General features: G+C 52.9%; 3 non-coding genes across 3 annotated transcripts; 1 reads left to right on the forward strand and 2 right to left on the reverse strand.

The window, feature by feature from the left end:
* Positions 1-6745: 6745 nt before the first annotated feature.
* Positions 6746-6817, reverse strand: TRNAP-UGG (transfer RNA proline (anticodon UGG)). The gene has a single exon. It is a non-coding gene; the product is annotated as a tRNA-Pro (tRNA).
* Positions 6818-8214: 1397 nt separating this feature from the next.
* Positions 8215-8286, reverse strand: TRNAP-AGG (transfer RNA proline (anticodon AGG)). Its single transcript has one exon. It is a non-coding gene; the product is annotated as a tRNA-Pro (tRNA).
* Positions 8287-15516: 7230 nt separating this feature from the next.
* Positions 15517-15588, forward strand: TRNAP-CGG (transfer RNA proline (anticodon CGG)). Its single transcript has one exon. It is a non-coding gene; the product is annotated as a tRNA-Pro (tRNA).
* The last annotated feature ends 2871 nt before the right edge of the window (positions 15589-18459 follow it).

Consider the following 18459-nt stretch of genomic DNA (forward strand, 5'->3'; position numbering starts at 1 on the left):
CGTCAGCTTGCTGAAAGAAGGCAGGAGTTGATGCTCAGGCTGCTGGAGGATCAAACTCATATGCTCCAGCGTATGGTTGAGCTGCAGGAAAGGCAGCTGGAGCACAGACTGTCACTACAGCCCCTGTGTAACCAATCACCCTCCTCCCCAAGTTCTATAGCCTCCTCACCCAGATGCCCAAGAATGTCGGGGGGGGCCCCTCCGGCCACCCAGCCACTCCACCCAGGAGGATTGCCCAAGCAACAGAAGGCTGGCATTCAATAAGTTTTAAAGTGCAGTATGGCCTTGTTCTTCCCTCCTCCACCATCCCACCCGGGTTACCTTGGCAGTTATCCCCCTATTTGTGTGATGAATAAATAAAGAATGCATGAATGTGTAGCAACAATGACTTTATTGCCTCTGCAAGCGGTGATCCAAGGGTGGAGGGGAGGGTGCTTAGCTTACAGGAAAGTAGAGTGAAACCGGGGGTGGGAGGGCGGGTTCCATCAAGGAGAAACAAAACAGAACTTTCACACTATAGCCTGGCCAGTCATGAAACTGGTTTTCAAAGCCTCTCTGATGTGCACCACGCCCTGCTGTGCTCTTCTAACCACCCTGGTGTCTGGCTGCGAGTAACCAGCAGCCAGGCGATTTGCCTCAACCTCCCACCCCACCATAAACATCTCCCCCTAACTCTCACAGATATTGTGGAGCGCACAGCAAGCAGTAATAACAGTGGGAATATTGGTTTCGCTGAGGTCTCACTGAGTCAGTAAACTGCGCCAGCGTGCTTTTAAACGTCCAAATGCACATTCTACCACCATTCTGCACTTGCTCAGCCTGTAGTTGAACAGCTCCTGACTACTGTCCAGGCTGCCTGTGTACGGCTTCATGAGCCATGGCATAAAGGGGTAGGCTGGGTCCCCAAGGATAACTATAGGCATTTCAACACCCCCAACGGTTATTTTCTGGTCTGGGAATAAAGTCCCTTGCTGCAGCTGTTGAAACAGATCAGAGTTCCTGAAGATGCAAGCGTCATGTACCTTTCCTGGCCATCCCATGTTGATGTTGGTGAAACATCCCTTGTGATCCACCAGTGCTTGCAGCACCACTGAAAAGTACCCCTTGCCGTTTATGTACTCGCTGGCTTGGTGCTCCGGTGCCAAGATAGGGATATGGGGTCTATCTATGGCCCCACCACAGTTAGGGAATCCCATTGCAGCAAAGCCATCCACTATGACCTGCACATTTCCCAGAGTCACTACCCTTGATATCATCAGCTCAGTGATAGCGTTGGCTACTTGCATCACAGCAGCCCCCACAGTAGATTTGCCCACTCCAAATTGATTCCTGACTGACCGGTAGCTGTCTGGCGTTTCAAGCCTCCACAGGGCTATTGCTACTCACTTCTCAACTGTGAGGGCTGCTCTCATCTTGGTATTCTTGTGCTTCAGGGCAGGGGAAAGCAAGTCACAAAGTTCCACGAAAGTGCCCTTACACATGTGAAAGTTTCGCAGCCACTTGGAATCGTCCCAGACCGGCAACACTATGCGGTCCCATCAGTCTGTACTTGTTTCCCGGGCCCAGAATCAGCGTTCCATGCCATGAACCTGCCCAACTGACACCATGATGTGCACATTGCAGGGTCCTGTACTTTGTGAGAAGTCTATGTCCATGTCCTCATCACCACTCTGCAGTCGCCTCCTCCTCGCCTGGTTTCCCTCTTCTTGCAGGTTATCGTTCTGCATATCCTGCTGGATAACGCGTGCGGTGTTTACAGTGCTCATAATTGCTGCGGTGATCTGAGCGGGCTCCATGTTCCCAGTGCTATGGCGTCTGCACTGAAAAAAGGCACGAAACGATTGTCTGCCGTTGCTCTGGCAGAGGGAGGGGCGACTGACAACATGACTTACAGGGAATTAAAATCAACAAAGGGGGTGGCTTTGCATCAAGGAGAAACAGAATGGCCCCCTCAAGGATAGAACTCAAAACCCTGGGTTTAGCAGGCCATTGATTTCATGGAGGGAGGGAGGAAGGGATGAGAAAATGAATACAAAACAAATCTGGTCTATTTCTTGTTTTGATCCACTTCATCTATCTTTATACATCTTGCTGGCAGCAGATATTGCAGTACAACTGCGGGCCATCATCATCTCCTGGGTGTTCGGCAGAAGACGTGCAGTATGACTGCTGGCCATCGTCGTCTCCTGGCTGCTCATTAGAAGACAGTGCAGTAGGACTGCCGGCAGGACTGAATCGCCATGAGATGAAACTTAAAAGGGAAATGACCTGGCTGAGTCACTCCCATGTTTGCCCAGGCGCCCCTGACCGACCTCACCGAGGTCGGCTAAAAGAGCACCCAGGATTACATCGACGATGGCTACCAGTCATACTGCACCCTCTGCTGCCACAAGGCAATGGGTTACTGCTGCTGTGTAGCAATGCCGTACTGCGTCTGCCAGCGCCCAGGAGACGTACGGTGACAGTGAGCTGAGCGGGCTCCATGATTGCCGTGGTATGGCGTCTGCACAGGTAACCAGGAAAGAAGGCGCGAAACGATTGTCTGCCCTTGCTTTCACAGAGGGAGGGAGGGAAGGGGGGCCTGACAATACGTAGCCAGAACTACCCGCGACAATGGTTTTGCCCCATCAGGCATTGGGATTTCTACCCAGAATTCAAATGGGCAGCAGAGACCACGGGAACTGTGGGATAGCTACCCACAGTGCAATGCTCCGGAAGTGGACAGTTGCCTCGGTACTGTGGACGCACTCTGCTGACTACATGCACTTAGAGCATTTGTGTGGGGACACACACAATGGCCTGTATAAAAACACTTTCTACAAAACCGACTTCTATAAATTTGACCTAATTTCATAGTGTAGACATAGCCTCAGTAAAAGATTTAAGGGTGGCAATTTTGCAACAGAAAAGCTTCAAAAAACAGACTCCAATGAGAGATTGCTGAGCTACCATTAACTTGGGTTTGAATAGAGACTGGGAGTGGCTGGGTCATTAGACATACTGAATCTATTTCCCTAAGTTAATTATCTTCACACCTTCTTGTCAACTGTCTAAATGGGCCATCTTGATTATCACTACAAAAGTTTGTTTTTTTTTTCTCCTGCTGATAATAGCTCATCTTAACTAATTAGCCTCTCTCAGTTTGTATGGCAACTTCCAACTTATCTGTATGTATATATCTATCTTCTTACTATAGGTTCCATTCTATGCATCTGATGAAGTGAGCTGTAGCCCACAAAAGCTTATGCTCTAATAAATTTGTTAGTCTCTAAGGTGCCACAAGTCCTCCTGTTCTTTTTGCAGCTACAGACTAACATGGCTGCTACTCTGAATCCCTGAGCCATGATTCAGTTTCCAGCAAATTTCCTTAGTTCATGTGGAATGAGAAGAGTTCAATCCTGGCAGCCAGGGAGCTCACCCAACCTCCATCAGCCACATGAAATCATTTTCTAAGATGGAAAACTCTTTGTACAAGACTATGAAAGAGCTACATTGACCACCCTGAATACATGCCCTAATTTACTCCCTGCGGCCTGGGGAGTTGCCAGGCTGGAGCTCCCCAGCTCCTCCTGCCTTTCCCCAGCACTTCCCTACCTCTAGTACCTTGCTCCCAGGCAGCCAGGTCCTCCTCTCTCCACCCCTAGAGAGCAACTGACCCAGCTCCTCCCTGAGTCCTTATAACAGGGCCAGGTGTGGCCGGATTGGGGCGTGGCCCCAGCTGTGGCTGCCTCCCCAATCAGCCGGGCCTTTTCTCTCCGGAGCGGGGTCACTGCCTCGCTACAGGTGGGTTTCAGTCAGGGCAGAAGGTTAATGGGGTAGCTCAAGGTCCTGCACTCGGTCCCATGGTGTTTAATGTTTTTATTAATGATCAGGAAAGGGGGGTGAGGAGTGAGGAAGCCAAATTTGCAGGTGAGTGTTGGAATGATTAATAATATTTAAAATTATTAATATGGGAAACCCCCAAACCCTGGTCTAACCAGAAATTCCTTTATTAAATCCAAAGGCCAAGAATTGCTCTAAACCAGGGGTTCTCAAACTGGGGGTCGGGACCCCTCAGGGGGTCGTGAGGTTATTACATGGGGGGTCACGAGCTGTCAGCCCAAACCCTGCTGTGCCTCCAGCATTTATAATGGTGTTAAGAATATAAACAAGTGTTTTTAATTTATAAGGCGGGGGTCGCACTCAGAGGCGTGCTATGTGAAAGGGGTCACCAGTACAAAAGTTTGAGAGCCACTGCTCTAAACAAGACTAAAAAGCCAAGCATTTGATCAACCCTATTGGTTGGCTCCAGCATGATCAGACAGGGATTGGCAATGAACCCTTTTAGAGTTTCCTTTTTATACCCTCTAACAAACAAGTGATGTGATTGCCAACGACTGACATCAGCTAAAAACCGACGGGAGACAATTCACCTTGACTTCCAGTCTTAATCCAGAAAAGATTCACAACCTCCTCTCCTCCCAAGGTCTTTCCTCCCCTCCTGGCTGACGAGTGGCTTTTTTCGTTGCACCTGGGTTCACGCAGGAGATAACTCTGGTATGTGGGTGGGAAGGTCCATGTTGGCTCCTTTTAACAGAGATTCTTCTTGTCTTGTTGAAAACCATCTGCAGTCACCTCTATCGGTCAGAGGCCTTTATAGAAACCTCCCCTCATTTCGTTAGTTATTCTTTGAACCAGACATCCTCCATACTTTGTTCCTTCTGGTCTTATAGCTCATTATTTTCAAGGCCTTCCTTCTGCTTGCTACTCACCAGTTTTCTTTACCCCCCACCCCCACACACACTTCCTTACCCAAACTTAAGCTAACTTTAATTCTTCAGTGTTATGCGTATTCTACATTGTCAATTATTTAGATTAGCCAGGGCCAGAGAGCACTGTGAGGAACTTGAGAGACCTAACAAAGCCAGGAAATGGGCAACACGATGGCCGATGAAATTCAGTGTTGAAAAACACAAAGCATTGCACATTGGACAGAAAAGATTAAATTTCTCATACACCTTACAGGGCTCTAAATGAACTGTATCAATTAAGGAAGGGACCTTGGCGTCGTTGCAGAGTGCGCAGTGGGCAGCTGTGGTCGGAAAAGCAAACGAGATGCCGGGATGTGAACCAATGCACGGGCGCAGGAACTAGGGGTGCGGCAGGTGCAGCTGCACCCCCAGGTCTCACTGTGGAAAGTTTGCTGGTGCTGTCAGGATGAAGCTAGCGTTATTCCGTGAATTCTGGAGCTGTGCTGCACCCGTGTGGTGTAAGCGGAAATTGCACTTTGCTTTTGGACACACACATGGTTTAAAGAACAGGAGGACTTGTGGCATCTTAGAGACTAACAAATTTCTTAGAGCATAAGCTTTCGTGAGCTACAGCTCACTTCATCGGATGCATTCAGTGGAAAATACAGTGGGGAGATTTATATACACAGAGAACATGAAACAATGGGTGTTACCATACACACTGTAACGAGAGTGATGAGGTAAGGTGAGCTATTACCAGCAGGAGAGCAGGGTGGGGGGGAAGCTTTTGTAGTGATAATCAAGGCGGGCCATTTCCAGCAGTTGGCAAGAACGTGTGAGGAACGGGGGTGGGGTGGGGTGAGGAGAGGGATAAACACAGGGAAATAGTTTTACTTTGTGTAATGACCCATCCACTCCCAGTCTCTATTCAAGCCTAAGTTAATTGTATCCAGTTTGCAAATGAATTCCAGTTCAGCGGTCTCTCATTGGAGTCTGTTTTTGAAGTTTTTTTGTTGAAGAATTGCCACTTTTAGGCCTGTAATCGAGTGACCAAGGAGATTGAAGTGTTCTCCAACTGGTTTATGAATGTTATAATTCTTGATGTCTGATTTGTGTCCATTTATTCTTTTACGTAGAGACTGTCCAGTTTGACCACTAACCCAGGAATCTATTCTTGCAACAAAGCCCGTTGCCAGCTGTGTCCACATATCTATTCAGGGGACACCATCATAGGGCCTAATCGCATCAACCACACTATCAGAGGCTTGTTCACCTGCACATCCACCAATGTGATCTATGCCATCATGTGCCACCAATGCCCCTCTGCCATGTACATTGGCCAAACTGGTAAGAGGTGCAGCTAGTAGAAAAGAGATATTAGGATGGTAAGTGTGATAGTTTGCAGCTGTGGCTGAGCATGCATGGCAGAGACGTGACCGGGGCCCGGGGCTGCCCGGTGCGGTGGGGACATGACCAGGGCATGGGGCTGCCCAACGTGGCAGAGACGTGACCGGGGCCCGGGGTTGCTCGGCGCAGTGGGGCCCTTACGATACCCTGGTATAGCACAGCAGTGCCCAAACCTGGCTTCCAAGGCCACATCTCAGCTTCCCCGGGGTCGCCTCTCCTTTGCGTATTAATTGGCACCAGCTGAAACATTCCCACCCTGAGATTGGCTCGGCTTTGGCAGCCGAATAGAAACTGTAGAGGAGCTGGCCATGGAAACCAGCCGCCTGCAACCTGGGGTGTCAGAGCAACATGGGTGGGGAGCTGTGGGGAGGCACTTAGGGACTCTAAGGGCCACCCCTGGCTTTTGCTGTAAGATCGGCCAGGCAGGAGGAGACCCCAAAACATTTGAGGTGGGGGAACGTTCATCGTTCCCATCCAGCTGTGACGTGGCTTTGGCAGCCAGGCTGGGCACTGTTGTGGATTTTAGGCAATAAAATTCCTCTGCCTCTTCACTGAGCTTCTTGGGGGGAAAGCGCTTTATTCTGGCAGATCCCCCAACCATTAAAAATGGGCTTGTCCGGGATTTGAACCCAGGACCTCTTGCACCCAAAGCGAGAATCATACCCCTAGACCAACAAGCCAGCTGAAAAAAAGAGCTCGCCAGATGTTGTCTTAGAGGAGACCTTGGCAGTGCTGGCAACCACAAGAGCATGTGGCCTCTGAGGTTCAAGCAGCTGAAGAGCAATCTCCCCCAGCTCCTCGGCACACTTTACAGCACTTACAGTTTACACCTTGGGTGGCTCAGACACAATAGCCACTAGACCCTGAGTCAGGCCACTTCCAGCAAACCAGAGCCCCCACAAAACCAATCCCTGGCTGCTTAAGGGGCTCGTTGCTTGCGTCTCCCTCTAGGAACGTTGCTGTATTGGCGATAAGGCAAGCTGAGAGAGGGGAGCTGTGACAGAACACACCCCGTGTTCACAGCCTGCACACTGGTTTGCACGAGGGATGCCTTGTGAGCTGTTTAAAAACTCAGCATTTGCTGATCAGTAGCAGCCGGGCGCCGTGCACGGCGCAGCCTGACATGTGACGTTGTAAACACAAGCAGAAATCAGGACTAAAAGCAGGTTTTCCAGAGACGTCTGGGGAGTGGTCAAACCAGTTCCTCAGGGCAAACCGACGCCACGGCCAGGTGTAAACAAGGCCCGTGGGCCATTACCTGCTCAGTGCCCGTTCTTGGGCAGGGCAAAAAGCTACATCTTAGCAAAGAAACAGCATAGGGTTCCTGTCCTCACAGACGGACTGTCGTCAGGCTCCCAGCTGGAGATGGGGGGACAGGACTATACAAAGGAGGGGCAGACACACCTCTGTGTCCCCCTGCCCATCGCATTCTCTGCACCGGAAAAGACAAAGGAAGCCGCTGTTGGACTCTGGAGGCGGCGTCCTGACCTCAAGGGGCTGCTCAGGGAGATTGCTGGAGGCACCTGGCCAGACAACTTTGCTTTGACTCTAATAGAGCTTGTGAAGTTGGGCACCCGTAGGTGTCTTATCTTTATTTTTCTTGTGACCGTGTCTGACTCTTACGCCTCCTTGCTGGGCCTCACTGAAAATCGCTCTCTTTGTAGCTAATACACTTGGTTTGTTGTTTTAGCTAATCCAGTGTGTTAAGTCGAACTGTCGGGATAACGACTCTGTGGGTGGAAAGTTTTACAGCTGATAGGCAAGTGTTTGGTTATGGACCTGACCTTTTCATTGCTGCGTTACAGACACCCGCCCCTTCCTCTGCAGCCAGCGGAGCTCAGCCCCCCCAGGGCAGGGCATGAAATACCCATTCTCGTGGGCAGCCAGCGGGCGTCGCTGCAGGGTGGGGTTGCAATGGAAAAAGGCGAGTGTTTTAATCCAGCTTCACCACTTTTCTGTCACTGGGGAACTGTTGATAAAAGTCTCCCTTCCTTTCCGTATATTCTTTAAGTGGGGAAAGTCAGTTTGCTCCGCCAAATCTTCATCCATCCCACTGCTGCTACTGGCTTGAAAAAATGGGCTCGTCCGGGATTTGAACCCGGGACCTCTCGCACCCTAAGCGAGAATCATACCCCTAGACCAACGAGCCAGTTGAGCAAAGTGTCTCTTCCAGATATTTTTAGAAATGAGCCACTGACTGTGTTGGCACTCAGGGACTATATTACTTTCCACACACATCTGGCAGCAGGATGTTCCCTAGACTCATTCCCCTGGCTCCTAGACACACTTGAGAGAACAATTTATGGCCTTCTCTCTACACTCTACACTTTCACCCCGCTGAAGCTGCCAGGACGGAAAGCTCTGTTCTAGATGTGATTTGCACGGCCACAGTTTAGCCCCTTTACAAAACTGGCGACGCTACGGCTTTGAGCCACTGCAGCTACTGTGGAAAGGTCTCCAACTTCAGCCCCTAAAATCTAGACTCTGAGCAGGGCCAGTTCCAGAGCGGGTCAGCTGTGGAGGGGGGGACCTTCTGTGCGAAGGGGGATGTCACTATTTTCTCCTTCTCTCTGCCTTTGCGTTCATTCTTTCGTCCAAATCTGAGGGCTGATAAAAGGCCACGCTGGCCTGGATCAGGGCCTGGGGGAGGAAAGTGCATTTCCAAGGGCTGGGCTGATCCCTATCTCGCTGCTGTCTGGTAGGCAGTGAGAGCAGCAACAGGTGTGCGCTCCCCTGCCCCTCTCTTTGGGTGCCCACTGCATGGGCTGGTTATGACCACCCGTGGAGCAGATGTACCGAGCCACACAGAACTCAGCAGTTCTCGGGCAGGTGGCTAGTTTTAGGATGGCCCTCGCTGGCCTACAGGGGGCACTGCCCCTGGGGCTTGAGGAGGCATTCAGTGGGGTCACTCTGCATTCTCCTGCCATCCCAAGAATCTTCCTGCACCCCGCAGTATACCCAGCTCCTGGACCACAACTCCCCCTCATTCCTGGCCAGAGCTCAGACCCCCAGCCCGGCTGCAGAGGTCTGTCAAGCGATCAGCCCATGCACTGCTGGCAGGCAGCTCCCCTCTCAGCCTGGCATCCCAACACCCCCCTGCTCAATGCCGTTGCCCAGGGGCAGCACCATTATCCCCAGCAGGGGCACAGGAAGAGACTTGCCCAAGTGTCAGAGACAGGACTAGAACCTATGACTCCTACTTCCCCAGTGACTGCCCTATGCACTGTACCGCCCTGCAGTGCATGGGGCACTACAGTGGTGCCAGAAAGCACCCTACTGTTTCAGTGCTGAAGTGTAGTGGAATAGGCAGAGGACTTAAGACCTGGGGCATTTGGGTTCTAATCCAATTTCTGCCGTTTCATCGCCCCAGGTGTAAAGCTGCCCTTCCCCAGCTCAGGCTGCTGCCCTGCTGGGGAGGCCGTGGGCTCTCCGGGCACCAGTGAAATCTCCACCCCTCTGTATTACCTTCTTTGTGGCCTAACAGAGGCTCTTGCTGGGATTTGTCACCGCTGGTACCAGTTGCTGCTCCCTGAATGCTGCAGAGCAAGGGAGGGGCAAGCAGGAGCACAGCCCCCCAATCAGTGGGGGCACAGAACTGTCGTGTGGGGAGAGGCAGCTGCGGGGGCCAGGGGAGAGGGCCAGCTCCTCTGGCCACAGAAAGTACCTCTCTAAAAGCGGCCACGTTTGTATTCCTGTGCACGCCCCTGCTGCGGAGGATTCACCTCTGGGTGACGGGGGGATGGCGCTTCTGGGAACATGCTTTACAAACTGACCCCTAGGCCATGCTGCCTTCCAGGTCTGCATCCCCCCTTGGCAGCCGGCTCTGCCCCCAGAGCATGGGACCTTACCGCTGCTTTGTCATGGGCATGTGACTTCCCACACTGGTTTGTTGTCCTGGCCTGGAGAGCCCAGCCCTGGGCTCCGTCCTGAGTGGCAGCTTAGCTCGGCCTGAGCGGTCAGCACCCCTCCTAGCCAGCTGCCCCGCTCATGGCACACGGCTCCCGTGCAGTGCGGCAAACCGGACACCCCTGGTGCCAGGGCAGTAGATAAGCTACAGAAACCCATTGATCTCTAGGGCTCAGTGCTGCACAGAGGTTTCTGGGGGCCTGGGGCAAAATATGAAACTGAGGCCCCCCACCCTTCTGAAACAGTACCACTGAGAGGGGCTGGGGGGCAGGGTGCTGGGGAAGGAGCCCGCCCCACACTCACCACACAGCAGCGGCTCCTGTGTCCCATGGGGCTGGGGCTGACTCCCTGCTCTGGGCCTTGTGCTCTGCTCGGGTTCGGGGGCCCTCTCAAATACAGGGCCTGGGGACAACTGTCCCTCCCCTCCCCCACCCTGGGTGGTCCTGAAGAAACTAATGGCTTGACAGCTGGGCCCACAGCTCCAGTGGAGGGGGCGGCTCCATGGGGCCCTGCATGGGTCCAGCGCCAGCAGGGCCAGAGCAGGGGATCCAGAGAGCCCTTAAAGGGGCCAGGTCCCCAGCTGCTTTCCCACCCCCACCCCTCAGGGGACAGACTGCCTAAGGGCTGGTCAACGAGCCTGCATGTAACTGCAGCTGGGTGTGTCCCTAGCTGGGTGAATGCTGGTGAAAGTGCAGGCTGGAGAGGGCTTTGCAGCTTTTCACAGCAGTACAGTGTGAGAGGGAGCCCAGGCTGGTGGGTTGGGCGGCTCAGTGGTACCCCAGTTCCGGGTGGATCCGGGGGGAGCAGGGGACTCGTCACACCTGTATTGTAAGGTAATGTTCAAGAGTTTCGCTCTGTGACAGTGTATCTCACCAGATGGGAGAGAGGCGTTAACTCGTGTGAAATGCTGGTCTCCGACAGAAGGTGTTCTGCCCTGCTCCACGAGGAAGGCCCAGCGACGCCAGACGGACTAGAGTGGAACGTTACAGAGGACGAAAGACGTTGTTGTTTACTAACCCCCTGCCCCATGAAGATGAGTCTTGCAAGTGAATTCCTCCCATTGGCTGAGTTTGCAATGGAAAGCAGATGGGGGGTAGGGAATAAAAAACCCCTAACAGGGAGGAGCTGGATCTCATTGCTGCTTGGACTCCTCTGGGTGGCGAGACAGATCGGAGCTCAGCCAGGTTACAGCTCCAAAAGGTATCCAACAGACCTGCTTTTCCCACGACATCCGTTGAACCAGACAAGCATCCCTCGGCACACCCCAAGGCCACAGCCACTTCACCTCCTACCACCGCTCAGACTGGGAGGAGCCGTCCAAGGAAACAAAAGTAAGAAACCAGATTCTACACATCTGATGCCAGCACACGGCACAGGCCCACCACCTCGGCCCGGGCCGGGAGCGCACCGCAAACTGAAGCTGACGCCGATCAGTGCAAGAGCTGCCACTAACAAACAATGCACGACCTCATCTGGGAGGACACCCCTGATGTAGCCTGCCCCATTGAGACCTGGCTGGAGAACCCCGCAAGCCCTGTGCTAGCCCAGCTCGCCCTCCCAGGATACTCGGTGCACCGTGGACCTGGAGAGGCTGAGAAGGCAGGTGGCGCTGCATCCATCTTCTCTCCAAACATCAAATGCAAGAGAGGTGCCTCTGGTAAGACAACTTCATGCACCTGACAGGAGAAACCAGAGCTAGGGCTCACACTGATTTTAGGTGGATTTCCAGACCATCACAGAGAAAAACACGCAGAAGCTCACTGGCGCACGAAGAGGCACCTCAGCCTTGTCCTCCTGGGAGATCCTGAAGTCCTCAAATCATGGTTTAAAGGCTTCAAGTTACAGAGAATCCACCATTTACACTAGTTTAAACCTGTGAGTGACCCGTTCCCCGAGTTGCAGAGGAAGGCAAAAGACCCCGCTGCCAATCTGACCAGGGGGAAATTCCTTCCTGACTCCAAATCTGGCGATCAGTTAGACCCTGAGCGTGTGGGCGAGACCCACCAGCCAGACACCCGGGAAGGAATTCCCTGTAGTAACTCAGAGCCCTCCCCAGCTACTGTCCCATCCCTAGGACTTTCGCAGGTCATTTCGGTCCAGCCCACACAGCTGGTCATACCTGGACTCCCTACATATCAAGACTGAGGACATCACAACCCACAGACCATCCCCTGACTAGGGAGGTGCTCAGAGACCTTCCGGTACTGGGCATCAAGAAAGACCCTGATTCAACCATGAGGACTCAGGACTCCAATGAATTCCAGAGCCTGCTAAAAGATACCTGGACCCCACTCATGGGACAAGGAGTTGAGGACCTGATGACCTGCTGGCCCCCAAAAGGCTCCTCCCTCCCTCCACCGAGGTGGCCAAAACCCACCCCAAGGAGCTCTCCAGAGGGGTAAATGGCTTCCTCAGTCCTGAGGGCCTGCCGCAGAGCTGAGCACCAAGCACTGTAAGAACTGTCACCCTCCTTCATTGAACTGACCACGAACAGCCTCCTCAAACAGCAGGGGCCTGCCGTGCTCAGCCCCGCCAACCCACGGCCTCCAGCAAAGACCTGTGACTCCGACCCGGGCCCTTTCCGGCTGGAGAAAGAGTCGTGTGCAACTGGCCCCACTCCTGAGCGAACCAGCCAGCTCCTCATTCAGGGAGGGAATCCGCCCTCCATCCTTCACGCATGCACTGGGGCGACCCGCGCTGGAGAAACCCACGCTGGGCACGTCAGGCCTGGCCAGCTCTAGCCCGGCGTCAGACCTCCCGTTCCTGGGCAAGCTCAGAGAGAAGCCAGCCAAAGGCCAGCTCCAGGCTCCTCTAACTGCAGCCAGCAGGAGGGACGCGGCACCACCTGGCTTCAGGCCCAGACATGGAACTGGAGCTGGTTTCGTGGCCCTGATGGCTGAGCTCCTCCTGTCAGTGGGGAGAGGGGCAGCCATCCGGTCTCAGCCCCCTGGACCTCTCTGCAGCGTTCCATACTGTGGGCCAGGAGCTTCCGCTGGCTCGCCCGAGAGGTGGCAGGGTCCAGGGGAAGGCGCTGAAACGGTTTGAGTCCTTCCTGGAGGGACACCCCCAAGGAGCAGTGATGGGAAACTGCCCCTCCCCCCCAGACCCCTCGCTTGTGGGGCTCCACCAGGGTCAGTTCTCTCTCTCCGGCCCTTTTCAACATCTACATGCAACCACCAGGTGAACGGGCCAGACGACATGGACCTTTTTGGGGCCGGTAAGAAGAGTCTTGAGGGGGAAAAAAGGAACTTTGACCATCACCCCGGCTGGGGCAGCAGGACTGTTGCCGTGACCCCCCAGCCTTGGTCCTCCACAGAGGATGCTTGGCCAGCATCGCTCCACTAGGGAGAACCTCAGCCTGATACATGTGAGATCCTGCTCCGAGTCCCTCCCTCGTGTGTCCCTTTCCGTCCCCCACTATCTTCCTGCTGGCTGATCTCTCTCTCGGCTTTTCACCTGACCCTGAAATCAGCCATAGTGCCCAGCACCAGCACGGCCAAGTGAGATGTCCCCCAGCTCTGCTTGGCCTGCAAAGGACACTGACCCGCCAAACCAACCAGATGATGTCCCTGGCCAGGGAGGCAAGCTGGGGTCAACAGGTGTCATGGCCAACCCTCCCGCCCAGGACACCTGTCCGTGATTGAGCAGCCGCCTGGTATCCTGAAAACATCAGCCAAGCTGTATCCCCCCGGCTAGCCCATTTCTTCTCCCTCTCGCGTCTGGCTGTTGTGCTGAAAGCAGGAAGGTGACTGTCCTTCCCAGAACTAACCCGTCCTCCCCAGCAAGAAGGACTGTGGTGGAGGGGCAAACGCTACCTGGTATCCAACATAGGTTTGATTGTTTTACATCACTGCTCAACTGCGGTTCCAGCTCTTTTTGCCTTGTTTCGATCCCCCCGCCCCCCCGTTTTGTGTGTTCTAATCAATGAATGTCTAACCTTCGGCATGAGCGGCACGGTGCGTCTGCCAGGACACTCAGCCGGCTGAGGTCTCTGCGTAGCAAACCCCAAAGCGTGTCTCACAGTGTTCACTGTGGGACAGTTTCAGGGTCATGTGAACACCTTGTGACTCTTTGGGCCCATCTGTTCCTTCTAAACAGCAGCATGTCTCCTCAGCAACGGTGGGCACATCCCACCTGTCTGCTGCTCCCTGCACCGGCCTCCTCGGGAATTTCACACCCAGTTGAAGGCCTCAGTCTTTCTCTTCAAGGCACTATATGGCCTGAGCCTAGGATGATTTAGTTGGGGATTGGTCCTGCTTTGAGGATCATTGGACTAGATGACCTCCTGAAGTCCCTTCCAACCCTGATATTCTATGATTCTATGATACCTAAAAGACTCAGTTTCCTGGAGGAAAACCATGGCCCAATGGAGCTCTCAACAATATGAGTGCCGCTCGTCTGTGGGGCAGACAGAACCGTCTCTGGGGGAAGTCCCAGACCACAGAACAAAGTCCCCCAAGAACTAAGGGCCATCACAGACCTCACCACCTTCCCTACCGGATGCATTTCTTGGACCCACCCCTTCTCTACCATAAACAAAGGGCAATAGTCTATTTAACAAAACAAAGGAAACCCTACCAAAACTAGACACTCCCGACCACATGCGTCTCCCTCTGGGCCTGGGGAGGGGATGAGGGAACCAAAGTGTGACAGATGTGTAGTCACAGTGCAGAATGCATGACCGCACGGTGCTCAGACTACGCTGATGAGCACACTATTAAAACCCACGTAGATTAATAACATTGCTTATCAGACACCTTACAAAGCCCCTAGGTATAACCTGCTTCAGCTGGCTTGTTGCTTTAGGGGTATGAGTCTTGCTTTGGGTATATCCTAGATCAGCCTATTTCCCCTCCCCCATTTAAGTAGCACATGTCTGTACATGACATAACCAGGGCTTGCCCTTCTCCCCCACCGGATAAAAAGGGAGTGGAAGTCATTGTACAAGGAGACAAAAAATATTTTGGCAGCTACTCCCGGAACGTTGGTGCCCAAACCAGGTCAGATGGGCTAAAAGCAACGGGGCCCAGCGGGCTGAAAGTTAGACGGAGCGGGTGATGTGCCGAGAGGGACTTAACATTACTTTCGAGCTCCGCAGAGGTCTGCTGCAGGCCCGGGACAGCGTGGCGGGTGCATGTCACCCCACGGGGGGGATACGCCATCCTTCGCTGTGCAGGCTGGCTGGGGGCAGGCAAGTGCCCGAGGCTCGGTAGGAAGGGACGTGAGAAGCAGGGTGCTGGGTATGAGACGCCTCCATGGCCAGCTGTAGAGAATCCTTGCTCAGCGGGTGCCGTGAGGCTCAAGGCTTGTTTGTCAGGGCTGCAGCCACAGCGGCAGTTCCCTTCTGCTCTGCAGACTCCGGAGGAAGGCGGGGTGAGGCAGCAGCCAGCCCCCGTCAGTGTAACCTGATCGCCAGGCTGCTGCTTTGCTGAGGTGGCACCTAGAGCAACAGCTGGAAAAACTGCTATAGGGTGGCTCGTTGGTCTAGGGGTATGATTCTCGCTTCGGGTGCGAGAGGTCCCGGGTTCAAATCCCGGATGAGCCCTGTTTTGCATTTTAGTATGGGGAGGGTTTCCCAGAGAATTTCCTTGTGAGAAAACCACCGGAGGCCAGTGATCCTGCCTGAATTGTTGGGTCCAGCCAGCCAGAGGCTATCAGGGACAATCCTCCCCCCAGATCTTGCGGGTGCAAAGACACCACTTTGCTGGGTGCTGCCGCAGCAGGTCCGCATGTGTCCCAGTGGCAAAGTGGGAATTTCCTGCCATATGTCGGTGAAGGAGACCCATGGTGGCACCCGACTTACTTGCCCAGCGATCGCTCCACACTTCCCGGGGCGGGGAAAGGGCTCAAACTCTGCTTTGGGGGCCGAGTGGGAGATGCGAGGGGGGGGGGGTTCATGTGACTGTCTGGGTGGGATGAATGGGCTGGCCGAGACTGACCCAGATCAAGGGAGAGTCTGGAAAGACACTAGGAACCCAAAGGCTGGGAAATTCCAGCAGGCAGAAGGTGTGAGCTCAGCCTGGGTCTGCAGGAGAAGGACAATGGACCAAGAGGTGACACGGCTGGGATCATGGGCGCCAGGTTTGTATAATTTTTGGTGGTGCCCAGAATCGGTCCAAGCAGAGCCGTCCCGTCCATAGGAGGGACCGGGGCAACTGCCCCGGTCCCCGTGCTTTGGGGGGCCCTGCGCTTCAGGGGGACACTGGGTCCAGGGTGGCCTGGGAGGTTAGCGGGGGGCCTGGCACCGGCAGCAGCGAGTGATCTGGCCCCAGCCTGCCCCTACTTCACCCCCTCCCCGCCCCCACTCCACCCCTTCCCCCAAGGCCCCGCCCGCCTCTTTTCGGCTTCCGCCCCCTCCTCCGAGCGACGCCGGGAGCTGGTGGGGCGGGCTGGCCCTGGGTCGCTCGTTGCTGCTAGCGCCAGGCCCCCCGCTAATCCCCCAGGGCGCTCCGGACCCTGCGTCCTCCTGGAGCGCGGGGCTCCCCAATGCACGGTAAGCCCAAACATTGGTGGAGCCAGGCCCACGTTCCTAAATATTGGTGGAGCACGGGCACCACAGGCCCATATAACTTGCCGCCTATGAAGAGCTCATGCTCTAGACAGGGACTATCTACAAAAATTAGTAGACCAGTCATTAAATGTGATATGATGTGTTAACCAATAGTATTAAGTATAAGTGTGTATAGAATTCATGATTCATGATTATCTGCATTGGATGTGTGGTATATCCTGTGCCCATCCTCTACGCTTGAGCCTGATCAACTTCAGTGTAGCTTGACTGTCTGCCAATAGAGAAACCTCAGGGATAAGTTCAGAGTTGAGCTGAGTTCTTGGGAACTGAGTGAAGAAGGTCTCAGAAGCCATCCCGACATCAACGCAACCTTATCCAAATCACATCATAGCATAAATCCTTAAATCCAACCTCAGTGATGTTGAGACAGTTAACTGAAGAAGGCAAGAAGGGACTAATTAGTAGGAGGAAAGGTTTTTCATAGATTCATAGATTCCAAGGCCAGAAGGGACCATTGTGATCATCTATAACACAGGCCAGAGAACTTCCCCCAAATAATTCCTAGAGGAAATCTTCTAGAAAAATATTCAGTCTTGATTTAAAAATTGTCAGTGATGGAGAATCCACCCTGATCCTTGGTAAATTGTTCCAATGGTTAATTACTCTCACTGTAAAAAATTAACATCTTATTTCCAGTCTGAATTTGTCTAGCTTCAACTTCCAGCCAATGGGATTGCGTTAGACTTTTCTCTGCTAGATTGAAGAGCTCATTATTAAATATTTGTTCCCCATGTAGCTACTTATAGACTGTAAACAAGTCACCCCTTAGCCTTCTCTAAGCTAAAGTTAAGCTAAATAGATTGAGCTCCTTGTGTCTTTCACTATTAGGCAGGTTTTCTCATCCTTGAATCAATCTCGTGGCTCTTCTCTGAGCTCTCTCCAATTTATCAACCTCTTCTGCTCCTACTCAAGATTCCCCATTTATGGATCCCAGGATCACATTAGCTCTTTTGGTCACAGCATAACACTGGGAGCTCATGTTCACCTGATTATCCATCCCCACCCCCAAATCTTTTTCAGAGTCACTGGCATAAAATGCAGCATGCTTTTACAAATCTTTCTTTGAGAAGATAACTGATTTTTTAGACAAAGGAAATGCACTAGATCTAATCTACCTGGATTTCAGTAAAGCATTTGATACAGTTCCACAGGGGAAATTATTAGTTAAATTGGAGAAGATGGGGATTAATATGAGAATTGAAAGGTGGATAAGGAACTGGTTAAAGGGGAGACTACAACGTGTCGTACTGAAAGCTGAACTGTCAGACTGGAGGGAGGGTACTAGTGGAGTTCCTCAGGGATCGGTCTTGGGACCAACCTTATTTAACTTTTTTATTACTGACCTTGGCACAAAAAGTGGGACTGTGCTAATAAAATTTGTGGATGACACAAAGTTGGGAGGTATTGCCAATACAGAGGAGGACCGGAATATCACACAAGAAGATCTGGATGACCTTGAAAACTGGAGTAATAGAAATGGGATGAAATTTAATAGTGCAAAGTGCAAGGTCATGCACTTAGGGACTAACAACAAGAATTTTTTCCATAAGCTGGGGACTTATCAGTTGGAAGCGACATAGGAGGAGAAAGACCTGGGTGTATTGGTTGATCACAGGAGGACTATGAGCTGCTAATGTGATGCAGCTGTGAAAAAGGCTAATGCAGTCCTAGGACGCATCAGGAGAGGTATTTCCAGTAGAGACAGGGAAGTGTTAGTACCATTACACAAGGCACTGGTGAGACCTCACCTGGAATACTGTGTGCAGTTCTGGTCTCCCATGTTTAAGAAGGATGAATTCAAACTGGAACAGGTGCAGAGAAGGGCAACTAGGATGATCCGAGGAA

The sequence above is a fragment of the Natator depressus genome, chromosome 1 (genome assembly GCF_965152275.1).
Source record: "Natator depressus isolate rNatDep1 chromosome 1, rNatDep2.hap1, whole genome shotgun sequence".
In the NCBI taxonomy this organism is placed as follows: Eukaryota; Metazoa; Chordata; order Testudines; family Cheloniidae; genus Natator; species Natator depressus.